Source organism: Tupaia chinensis, unplaced genomic scaffold (genome assembly GCF_000334495.1).
Source record: "Tupaia chinensis unplaced genomic scaffold, TupChi_1.0 Scaffold000249_2, whole genome shotgun sequence".
Taxonomy (NCBI): Eukaryota; Metazoa; Chordata; class Mammalia; order Scandentia; family Tupaiidae; genus Tupaia; species Tupaia belangeri.
Genome location: NW_006159729.1, coordinates 2265262 through 2276580, shown reverse-complemented (window position 1 = coordinate 2276580; position 11319 = coordinate 2265262).

Here is an 11319-nt window from a genome sequence, read left to right as displayed (position 1 = left end):
ATCAAAAAAAAAAAAAAATCCATGACAATATACTGAGAAGCTCTAAGAAGGTGTGATTGAATATCACAATTTTAGTTGGAGATTTCCCAAAGCATTATGTGCACTTGGCACAATCTCCATAACAATAACTTTACTCTTAAAAATACAACTGGCAAGTACCCATTGAGTCCCACCTTTGTCAGTCTGCAGTAAACGCCATCCAATGTGCAGGTAGTTTCTTTTGCTGCTATCCTGTGTATCCTGAACCAATGAAGTCACTTGGGAGAATATTCACATACAAGCAGGTGTACTTCCCTTGCAAAGTGCAAAATCATCCTAGTTTAATGAGCTGAATTATCCTTTCAACTTTTAATATTCAAGTTCCTGCTAATCTTGTGCAGAGGATCTTTTGAATTTTCTTGAAGGAACAAATAGCAGTTTGATTTCTCAAGTGCAAAGAACACATTTTAATTGAATAAGCTTGTTTTACTTTCCTTTGCTCTTGAACTTGCAAACTTGCCTGCTTTTCCTCTGAGAAAGAATGCTTAGAACATCCTCTGCAAGGCGTTAAGATCATCAGTAGTGAAGAAGAACGTGAAGGTGGGAGACAGAGGTTGGAGAAAAAAATGAACTAGAAGAGGGATATGTAAATCAGCATTAGTAAGTTTGTGGTGTAGAGTGAGGTAAAAAATAGTGTCTATCGATTATGCATAGATAATATTGCACCAATAAGCTTATTCATGTTTATATCATTGCAAAATGCAATAAACAACTTTTTTTTTCAGTTGTTTTTTTCCCCTTAGGTTTTGGCAACAGGGAATGTGTTTGCTAGAAAGAGACAGAGAGAGGGAAAGTGAGAAATCCACTTGTCCTGGGAATATGGCCACACCACAGTCGTTTTTTCCTCCATCATCCTCCTAGGATTTTGGGTGTGTATGCACATGTGCCTGCTGTGATTTTCAAGCTGCAGGTCCTGGGACTTGAACCTTAGTCAGCCATTGGAACTTCAGCACCTTAATCACCATGCCACTTTCTGGCCCCTAAAAAACTTATTTTTACATGGGAGAAAATTTAATATTTCTTTAAGGTGCCTCTGTATAAAACTATCTTTAAAACCTCCTTTAACTGTATGGAATTTTTCTTCATGTTCATAAAGAAATGATGGCTTTACCTCAGCTAATTCTTGTTTCTGGGTCTTCCTTTAACAAGGATCCTTTCTGAAGTTGTGATTAATCAAATAAAATGCTGACCATTTTGTTAATAGGAGATTCTGCAAATAATAGATCAATAATGCAAAATGAGTGCCACTTTATCACTTAATGAATTCTTAGGAAAGAGTTCTAAATTTAATTTAATCGTTTTTTCAAAGCATAATTTGGTTTGCCCTTAAATTTTCCAAAACTGCTTTTAAATAAAAAAAGAAATTCATGTTGTATTTCAAATAATATCAGCAATTTGCAACATCCTTTGTTCTTTAACGTTTGAGTGTTTAAAATAGCAGCAATTAATACAATCATTAGGAAAGGAAAGAGAAAGCAAAGACTTGCAGAGGGCCAAGTCATACTCCAGTCACGGTTTGAAGCTGTAAAGGAAACTGGTGCTCTCACAAATCTCTAATTATAACATCGGCAGCCCAGGGAAGCAGAACCTCTCACTGCCGTTTTCAGGAGCCACTGTGGACACCGCTATCCTGTGAATCAGGAAGTGCTTAAATGCAATGTCACCATAGGCCTCTGCATTGTAAATGGGGTTGACAATGCTGTTTTGTTTCATTATTTCTAATTACATGTTAGGTAACTTCAACTGTGATCCGCTTAAACAAACACAAACTACATAGGTAGAAGACTTCCATGGAATGCTTGTTTGTTTGCTTGCTTTTTGAAGCAGAGGATGGGAACTATTAATAATCTATATACAAAGTAAAAAGTAATATATTAGAACATAAATAAATGACTTTAAATTGACCACTTGCTAAAGCTCTTATAGAGTTGTTCTGAAATGGGTAAGATGAAGACATGTCAATAAGAAATAAGGAGGGCCAACCTCATAACCTAGTGGTTAAATAAGTTGGAGCTCACATGGCCAACTATGTAGTTCGAGTCCTAGCCTCAGTGGCTTGAGAAGCAAACCAGGTGCATAAATGTGTGTGCCCCAAACCCCAATAGGATGGTGAAATGGGGAATTCCCTTTCCCATTCTCTTATATGTCTCTGGTGAGTGTACAAATTTGAAAAAGGAAAGAAAGAATAAAAAAGAAAGAAAGAGCAGAAAGAAAGAAAGAAGGGCCAGCAGGTGGTATGATAGTTAAGGTACTAGACTCCCACATGGCCGAACATGGTTCCAGTTTTGGACTCAGAGGCTTGCTTTCTCACTTTCTCTTTCTCTCTCTGTCTCCCTCTGGTCAAATAAAAAATAATAATAACAAAAAATAAAATTAAATAAATTAATTAAAAGAAAGAAAGAATGCACACTCAAGTATATTAGCAACAAAAGATACACTAATATGAAATCCACTTCACTGTAACCTCTTCCTGCTGCCTGTAAGACACCATCTTGTCTTTTAGCTTCACTGGCCACAAGGACCAGCCTTCCCTCCTTGGCTCCTCCCTCACCTTCTGTCAGCTAAATGCACAGTTTTTCCTTGACAGGAATGGCAGTATTCATTTTCGTTCTGTAGTGATACCGTATCTTCCACATCTCATCTGTAATCTAGGACTTAGTATGGAAAACCCATTCATGGTTCTTGCATTATTATTTTTCAAGTGGATGAAAGGAAAATATAATACGTAGAGGTACAAATATCAGAACAGAGCAAAATAATCAGTGAGCACTTTGAAAGTGGAGTGCAGTGTTCCTAGTCAGCTTAATACTGATCTTTCATGATAGAATTAATAGGGATTCTATAACACTGGCATACAAGATACAGCTTCAAACATAAAAAGATAACTGAAAGCCATGATGGCTCCAGGTGCTTAATATAAAGAGGAGGGACTGGGGATCAAAAGTGGATTGAATGGCCACTGCTTTTCCTGGTAAGCTTTTAGGTATGATTTGGCATTTTGCCAGTTGCAGATATATATTTTTTCTTTTCTGAAAAGGATAGTCACTAGTAGGCTAAACGAGAGGCTGGAGAGACAACGTCATAGTTTCCTGTTTGCATCTCTGACATTTGTGCTTCTTTTCTCCTGCATTACTCATGAATCTTTGGTGCTAATGACAAAGAATACACTGGCCCTGCACTTTATTTTAAAGTTTATGCATACTTCTTCCATGAAAAAGAAAATAGCAGAAGAAATAGAGAGAAGGAGAGACAGAAACCTGAACAGGGTCCACAGGCTGGGATCCATCCCCAACCTCAACTAGCCCAGATCATGGGCATATGTGTGTTTGCATGCACACAGCATGTACAGGGAGTCCTGGGCATGTACCTGGAACTTCCCCACATGGGTCCGTCATTACAAAGCATTGCAGTACTGCGATGTTACCACTGTCAAATGTGGTCCTGCACTTCAGTGACATGTTCTTGAAAACAAGAAGCCCTAACATAGTCCTCACACCATGATCCACCCCCAGACTCAGTCATTCCTGATCCTGGGCACACGTATGCACACCTGGTATGTACAGGGAGGCCTTAGGATGCAAACCTGGGACCTTTCCATAGGGGTCCATGGAAAGAGCATTGTATTACCTCCGTGGGACTCTCTGGTCTCAGCAGTTTGTTTTTCGATACTAGTTTTCATGAATAAATTACAATTTCTTCAAACATTAATCCCTGCTATTTTGACTTAAGTTCACCACATTTGGATTTTCATGCATCAAGTACAAAGAGTCATTTCAACCTATTACAAGACTTGCCAGCCAATATTTTAGCTTAAGTGGAAGCTCTATCTTTGTCAAGCAGATTTTGCAACCCTATAAATACCTCGCTGCACTGACTTTTCAACTGTGTTGTGGGAAGTGAAGACATGACTTAGGGGCATCACCTCACTGGTGCTGGTGGCAGTGTTTGGGTTCCCTGGAACAAGAGAGGTCTGAGCTGATAGGAATCCAGTCAACTGCTGTCAGAGCCATTCCATTATTATCTGCTCTTGGAACTGGAGTTTGATGCACAAAAAATCAGAAGCAAATATAATATTTTGTATATCTATACTAAATTTCTTATTGTATGTTTACCTAACCCTGGCTAAGAACCTTTATGTGGGTGTAGCATCATTGCAGATTATATTGCAATCATCTGCAATGCATACACTGATTAAATACTAAACTGGGATATTACCTCTAAAGGGTTGTGTGACTTCCAGCATGACACCTTGCCAATTTTTTAGTTTCCAGTATCCAGACTACAGGACTATGAATAAATGAATTTTAAGACTTCATATCCATCTCTGATGTTCATTATACTTCTGACTTTTGGCCAATCCTTTATGCCTGCATAATGCTCTTGAACATAAAGTACAGTATCTTCCTTACACCAGGAATCAAAGAATAAAGGGTTTTATCTCACACCCTGAGTAATCATTTACTTCTTTGAGCTTATTTCCTTGTTTATAGAATGTTATTCATGCAATGTGACCTGTACATATATTGGAGTTGCTAAATGAAATAATGGTATAATGGGCCTAGCCCAATGTCTTGTGTGTTCGCTTAATTATTAGCTATCATTTATTAGCTAATCGACTCCAAAACTCCATTCATTAGTTTTCTGGTGCAAACACAGCTGGAGAGGACATAGATCTTGCACCATCAGTGATAGAAGACTAAAGATTTGCCCACCACTGGACAGTCGAAGGACAGAGGTCCTTTTGCTCATGTCTTCAGTAGTCCTTGTGAATGCAAATAAAGATAAACGGAAACCACTTCTTCCCAGGCCTGAGGAGCTAACTCATCTGTAGAAATGAACTTCCATTCTCTCTGACAATTAGTTCCACTCTAAAATATGATAATTCTTTGAAGTTGCACCCAGAGAGGAAATACGGCAGCTCCACGTTAAGCAAAGGAAATAGATGGAACTGCGTGAGACATTAATCTCATTTGCTCTGCACCTGATTTTTCACCGTTAGGATATTGCAGCAAAGCTCTGTGCTAAATCTCATGCAATTTAGCTCAGCAAAGTAGATTAGTTAGAGCCCATGCAAAGCTCTACGTTATAACTTTCTTTCAGTAAAAGCAATATTCAAATATATAGTTGGAGGCCTCCGCTGGAAACTGAGATGTTCTGCTTTTACAGTTTTAACAATATTATATGGGAATAAAGGCAAGCTGAACAGGTACCTATGGCCTGGACTCTTACTCTAAAAATATTTAAATCTTAAGTAACTTTTATGCAGTCAGCACATTTTCTCTGAAGGAGAGTCTGTTGTGAAAAGAGCTCAAGAAAATGGGTTGGACGAAAGGTGAAAGGATTATTATAGATGTTCATTTACTGCTTCAAAAATGGTCTTTTCTCTCCAAGGACACAGACTTAACTGAGTACTTGTTTATTACATGCTACAGAGTAGTGTGGCTCCATATTAGATCCCTCTGGAATCTGGTAGATCCACAGCCAAAGTTTTTATTAGAATGTTTTGCTAATTACAATCCCAAACTACTCTTCCTTGCTCTGTTCACCCATCTTTCACTCTGACAGAACTGTACTGGTTGAATAGTGCCCCCTAAAGCATATATCTGCTCAACTCTGAAGGTGACCTTATTTTCAAGTATAGTCTTATAGATGCAATTGGTTAAGATGGAGTCATACTGGCCTAGGGTTGGCCCTAATTCAATGACTGTAGTCCTTATAAGAAGGCCACGTGAAGACCCAGAGATGCACACACAGAAGAAAGATGACCATGTGAGGACAGAGGCAGAGATTAAGGTGATGACAAGTCAAGAAATGCCAAAAACTGGCAACCACCAGGAGCTGCAAAGAGGCAAGGAAGGAGTCTTCCCCAGGGCATTCATGGCTCTGTTGGCATATTGATTATAGGCTTCTGGTTTCCATAATTGTGGGATGATAAATTTCTGTTGTTTCAAGTCACCCAATATGTGGTACTTCATTGTGACAGACCTAGAAAACCAACACAAGAACTGTGGTCATGGACTTAGAGTTGAGCCTCTGGACCATGCAGTTATCATCTTTCAGACCACCAGCTTCAATCTGACTGTCTGCCTTGGTTAGGACCTCAGCTCCCCAAGAGAGTTAGCATAATCCATGCTACTTTCTGCCCACACCATCTAGCTTCATGTTCTTTGCCTCCAAGATAGCAACTCTTGCTGTCTTATGCACTGCCTTGATTTCTCTGCTTCTTCCTCATGTTTTGAAAGCCAGGAGTTCAATACAGTCATATTTAAAGAAACTTTCATCTCACCCTCATATAGGCCTGAGCCAGAGTTCTCAGATACCCCCAATGCTTCTCACCTCAGGTCTACACCTCACTGCCAAACTACCTGCCCTAGGCTTCTTTGACTGCTAGGTGGGCTACCCTGGTATTGTGCCAGTTGCTTCCTAGTGCTGGGGAGTTAATGCCTGTGGGGCCCGCTTGGCTCAAAGGTAAATGGATAACGGGCAATTCTTTGGTCTTGTGTCACTGTTCACTAGCTGATCAGGCTGTGCCATGGGACAGAATATAGCATGAGTGTGGCCAAAGGTGAAAGGAAGAGAAGTACCAATCTGGGAACAAACTAGCATAAGATTCAAGTGACTGAGAACAGGCAGAAGCACATAAGCCTCAAGGGTTGCAGAATTTCCTCATAGCAAGAGGATAAAGAGTGAGCACAAGATCCAGCCTCTCATAATGCATAGAGTCCCCATGGCTAGTGGCTGTTTCAGTTCACATGGGCAGTGTGGCTGTTCATACCCCACTTCGTGCTTCAGTGGGAAGACCCTGACCTCTTTCTGTGAGGTCTGGAATGTAGAAAGCTGGTCTGTACCTGAGGGCCACTGATGCATGCACTTCAGTTGAACAAACAAGTGCATATCAAAGCCTGGAACAAGAAAAGATATTACCTCATAAGACAATGAGATCAGTGTTGAGAGCATTCTAAATTCTAGGCCTACGCCTTTTCAACAGATACAATTCATAAACATCTTCAGAAGATCCTCCAGGATTGAGCACCAAGGTCCCCAACAGTGGAAAGTTGGATAACACACAATATTCTTGGCCTTTCTTATTCCTTTTTGCAATACTCCGAAAATAAATGGTTCATAAAAAAAGATATACTTCAGATTCCATTCTATAGGAAATCCAGGTTGACAATTGTAAAACCAGAATTAGCCCCAATCCTTAGGACTTCTTGCCATAGCAAGTATGTGTATATAGTTGGATCGTTCTCTAGTGGGATGGCAAAAAAGAGTCCATTGCTGGAGAAAACCTGGATGGCGGTAATACCTAGCATAGAGCAGTGTCACAATTGCTGAGCTTCTGGCTCCCAAGGGCTAGGAAAAGATTAAAGCAGAAGGTGAAGTGTTAGATAATACATGAGTGGTGGCAGGCGAACAATGTAGGGGAGCTGAAGATGCAATTTTGGATTTTCAAATTGGCAGAATTTTGCTAATTGCTTTGGAAATCTTGAGAAAAAAATGTGACCCCAGGTCAGCCAACTAACAATTCACTCCTGTTTGGAAAACAGGAAATCCTCTATTGTCATGTTAAGGAGACCTTACTCTCTTATAGCTTCAGAGAAGATGGGGCTAAAATCTAAGACCCAGGTTTTGCTGACAGGACAGCAGAGCTTCAAATGAGATGGATTTATCTGTTCTGAGGACCTCTTACAACAATAGCAGAACCCTAATAATTAAAAAATAGAACTGCAGCACCTGAATCTTGGAAAGCAACGCTGAGAATTTTAAACTCAGAGTCCCTAGACCCTTTCATGAGTCAAAGCAGCTCCTCCCAGGGATTGAAGCCCTCCCTTATTTGGAGAGACATCAGTGAGAAAAGTGCCAGCATGAGAAATACTCCTCTTTAAGATTTATCCTCTGACCCCCTCATTGCCTACAGATCTGAAACCAAGGTCAAAGCCCAATTTGATACGCGATCCTTACTCTGGAAAGAAAGAGCTCACATGTGAAAACCTTGCAGGAATTGCCAATACATGCCAGCAGGAAGTAAGGGAACATATAGTGGAGTATACTGTGGCTGCTAGACAGAGGTGATAGAAGGATCCTACACTAAGACATTTTGAACATGGGAGCATTCATCACAGACTCAAAAGTATCTTGTCTGGAATCTCTGGTGCTAATACTAATAATTGGAATAATAATAATAATCTAGAAAAAAATGAAAAGCTGTTGGATGATTATGATGGGGATGTTAATGTTTTTGTATTGACTGATGTGAATGGTATTCCTTCTGGAAAAAGAAATGTAATATACTGTAAAGTTATATGTGATTCAATGTAATATAAAAAAGATTATGATAATACAAAATTTTTTAAAAAGTTTATGGTAAATGAGTTGGTTTTGCCTGGACTTCCTTGACATAGCTCTGAAAATGGAGTCAGAGGCTAAAGGAAGTACCAGTGTTGGGATGACTCATGATGTGAGAGCAGATGTACCGCTAGATGGACCTCCTTTCACTAGGGAAATGAGGAATACGTGTGTTCAGGGTGACCAGAAGCTCAGTGATGACTGTCATCTTCAGGTGTAGAATGACAGTCAGCTATTATGACATGAGATTCCAGATGGAATGCTAGAAGCCAAAGAGGTTCACTCAATTATCAAAGACAAAGCGGAAATAATAACCACAGGGAACAGCAGTAAAAAGATAATGGTGGCAATGGTGCATAGATCAATGTGTAGGAAGGGCCAAATACAGTGGTGTTTCATTTATAAACAAAAATGAGTTTCAGTTAGGAAAGAGAGCAAGACAGAGGAAAAGTTGTAGGTCTAACTTTAGTTTTCAAGTTGAAATCAATTCGCAAACACAAAACCCATTGATTAAAGGGGTGGACAGGTGCTAGCAGGTGGGATGGTGGTTAAGGTCACAGGACTCCCACATGGCTGACCATTGTTAGAGTTCTAGATTAGGCAGCTTCTTTTCTCACTTTTTCTCTCCTTCAGTCTGTCCCTTTCTGGTCCTTAAAAAAGGGGAGGGGGACCAGGAGTTAGCATAATGGCTATGTTGCTGGACTCCCATGTAGTTGACTGCGGTTCAAGTCCCAGACCCGGTGGCTTAAACTCACGCCGGACGCCTGTGTGTGCGTGTCTGGGATCCCGAGAGGAGAATGGAGGAGAAGGGATTGCGGCGTGGCCATCCCCCCTGGGGGGTGATTTCTCACTTTCTGTCTCTCTGTCTCTCTCTGTCTGGCGAGCACACATGTCCTATAGCAAAAACATCTCCAAGAAAAAAAAAAGGGGGGGGGGACTGGGACAAATCCTCTTGAGGGAGAACTTTGTGCACCTCTACATATATAAATGATAGCTGTGTCCTCATATTTACCAAAGGGACTGGCAGTCATCTATTAGGGTGACTGCACTAGTACACAGGAAAATCTGGAAATGGTACAGAGAGCTTAGATTTATACCTAAAACTTCACAATGGTCCTGAAATTAGATTGAGCTCTAAAGGTGACCTTGTGTTAGATTGACTGCTAGTCTAAGTCAGGTCCCAATGGTCTGAATTGTCTATGGACCTGGTTCTATCTGGGCACAATGTTCTAGATTGTCACTGGGATAGATAAACTAAATACCTGACATAACCCTCACATTGGTTCCTGAACCTGTGAAGTAAAAGTCTTTAGGACAGAAAAGGCAAAGGAAGGGCCAGCAGGTGCAATGAAGGTTAAGGTGCTGGATCCCACATGGTCTTAAAAATTATGCCAGGTACATGCAGGGTGTGTGTGTGTGTGTGTGTGTGTGTGTGTGTATGTGTGCGCCCCAAATGTCAAGAGGACAGTGGAAGAGAAGAAATTGTGTCATGGCCAATCCCCTTGAGGAATGATTTTTTTTCTTTTCTTTCCTCTCTGTTTTTCTCTGGGGAGTGCACATGCACATGCCTGATTATAAAACTAAAAAAAAATTTAAGAAATAAATAAAAAAAGAAAAAAGGAAAAATAGAAGCTGTAAAACTTTCTCATATCCTCAAGCCAAGATAGCAAGTTGGAAAAAAAATATTTTATCCTGGGCAAGGAATTCCAGGAAACAAGGATGTGAAAGTGTCTGTGGAAGTGGGTATAGAATTCCAGACATTCTGTCTTGTGTTAATGCCCAGTATGAAGCTTTGACCATAGTGAAATACTGAACACTTACCTGGGCAGGATGATTTCTCCGAAGGCTCATGAACAGAGATGCCATGGAGGCAGAGTAGACCCTAGTGTCTGCAGACCACCTTGCTCCAGCAACAAAAGCCCTGGAGGCAGCTCCCTAACACCAACTCTCTTGGAATGGACATTGACGAAGCTTGTTGGGGATGCCCTGGAGATCAGTTCTCAGGGAGAGTGAAAGAGATCTGGCAAAGAACTGAAACTTACGTAGCCTCAAGGGTTGCACAGGTTGGCCATTCAGAAGTTTCCCAACTTTTGAAAAGGGGGTGAATCACTGCATAGAAACAGATAGTAGCTGAATATGAGCTGCCCCCCATCCCCCAGGAAAAAGCATGACACTGAGCAAGGTAATTCCCTTTAACTGAAGTCACTGGCCAGAGAGGAACTCAGCTGAGAGCTGTCATCAGCAGCTGGAAAAATGTATGTTCTTGACCAGTAGGTGGACGGAGACAGTGACCCCCCCATACCCACTGTGCCTGGGAACCTTGGGAACTAAGGACAATCACTGGATCCCAAGAAGAAAACCTAAAGTCAGGTCCAACTCAATGCACCCAGTGTAAATATTGACCTGGGGCAACTTCCTTTAGCGATTTGGGCCTCAGGTTTATTTTTTCATTGTTTGTTTAATCAGTAAAATGGAGGATATGGTTATGTCAACCTCGGAAGATGATTTGAAGATAAAATGTCAATATTTATCAAGCATCTAGGACAGTGTTATATATTAAGCTCTACAGAGCTTAATACAGTGGGTCCAGGAAATGACATCTGTTGCATTTATGACAAGCGTTAGAAAATAAGCACAGGGAGCTGTGGTGAAACAACATTCTGTGATAACGAGGCCTCATGGGAAGGTCTCTGGTTCACCTCCCAAGGATGTCCTGCACATGTCAGGTACGTGCACACAGGACTGTGACCCTGACAGACTGACACCAGGGGTGGATCACAGCAAAAGGACCCTGGTAAGGGTGGGGTACCCCCGTCTCTCTTTCTCTTTCAAGGGAAAAAAAAAAAACTTTGAAAAAAAGAAAGAATATAAATACCAACAGAAGTAGATATCTGGGTGCCAAAGATTAGGAAATGCTAGATAATGGAAGAAAGA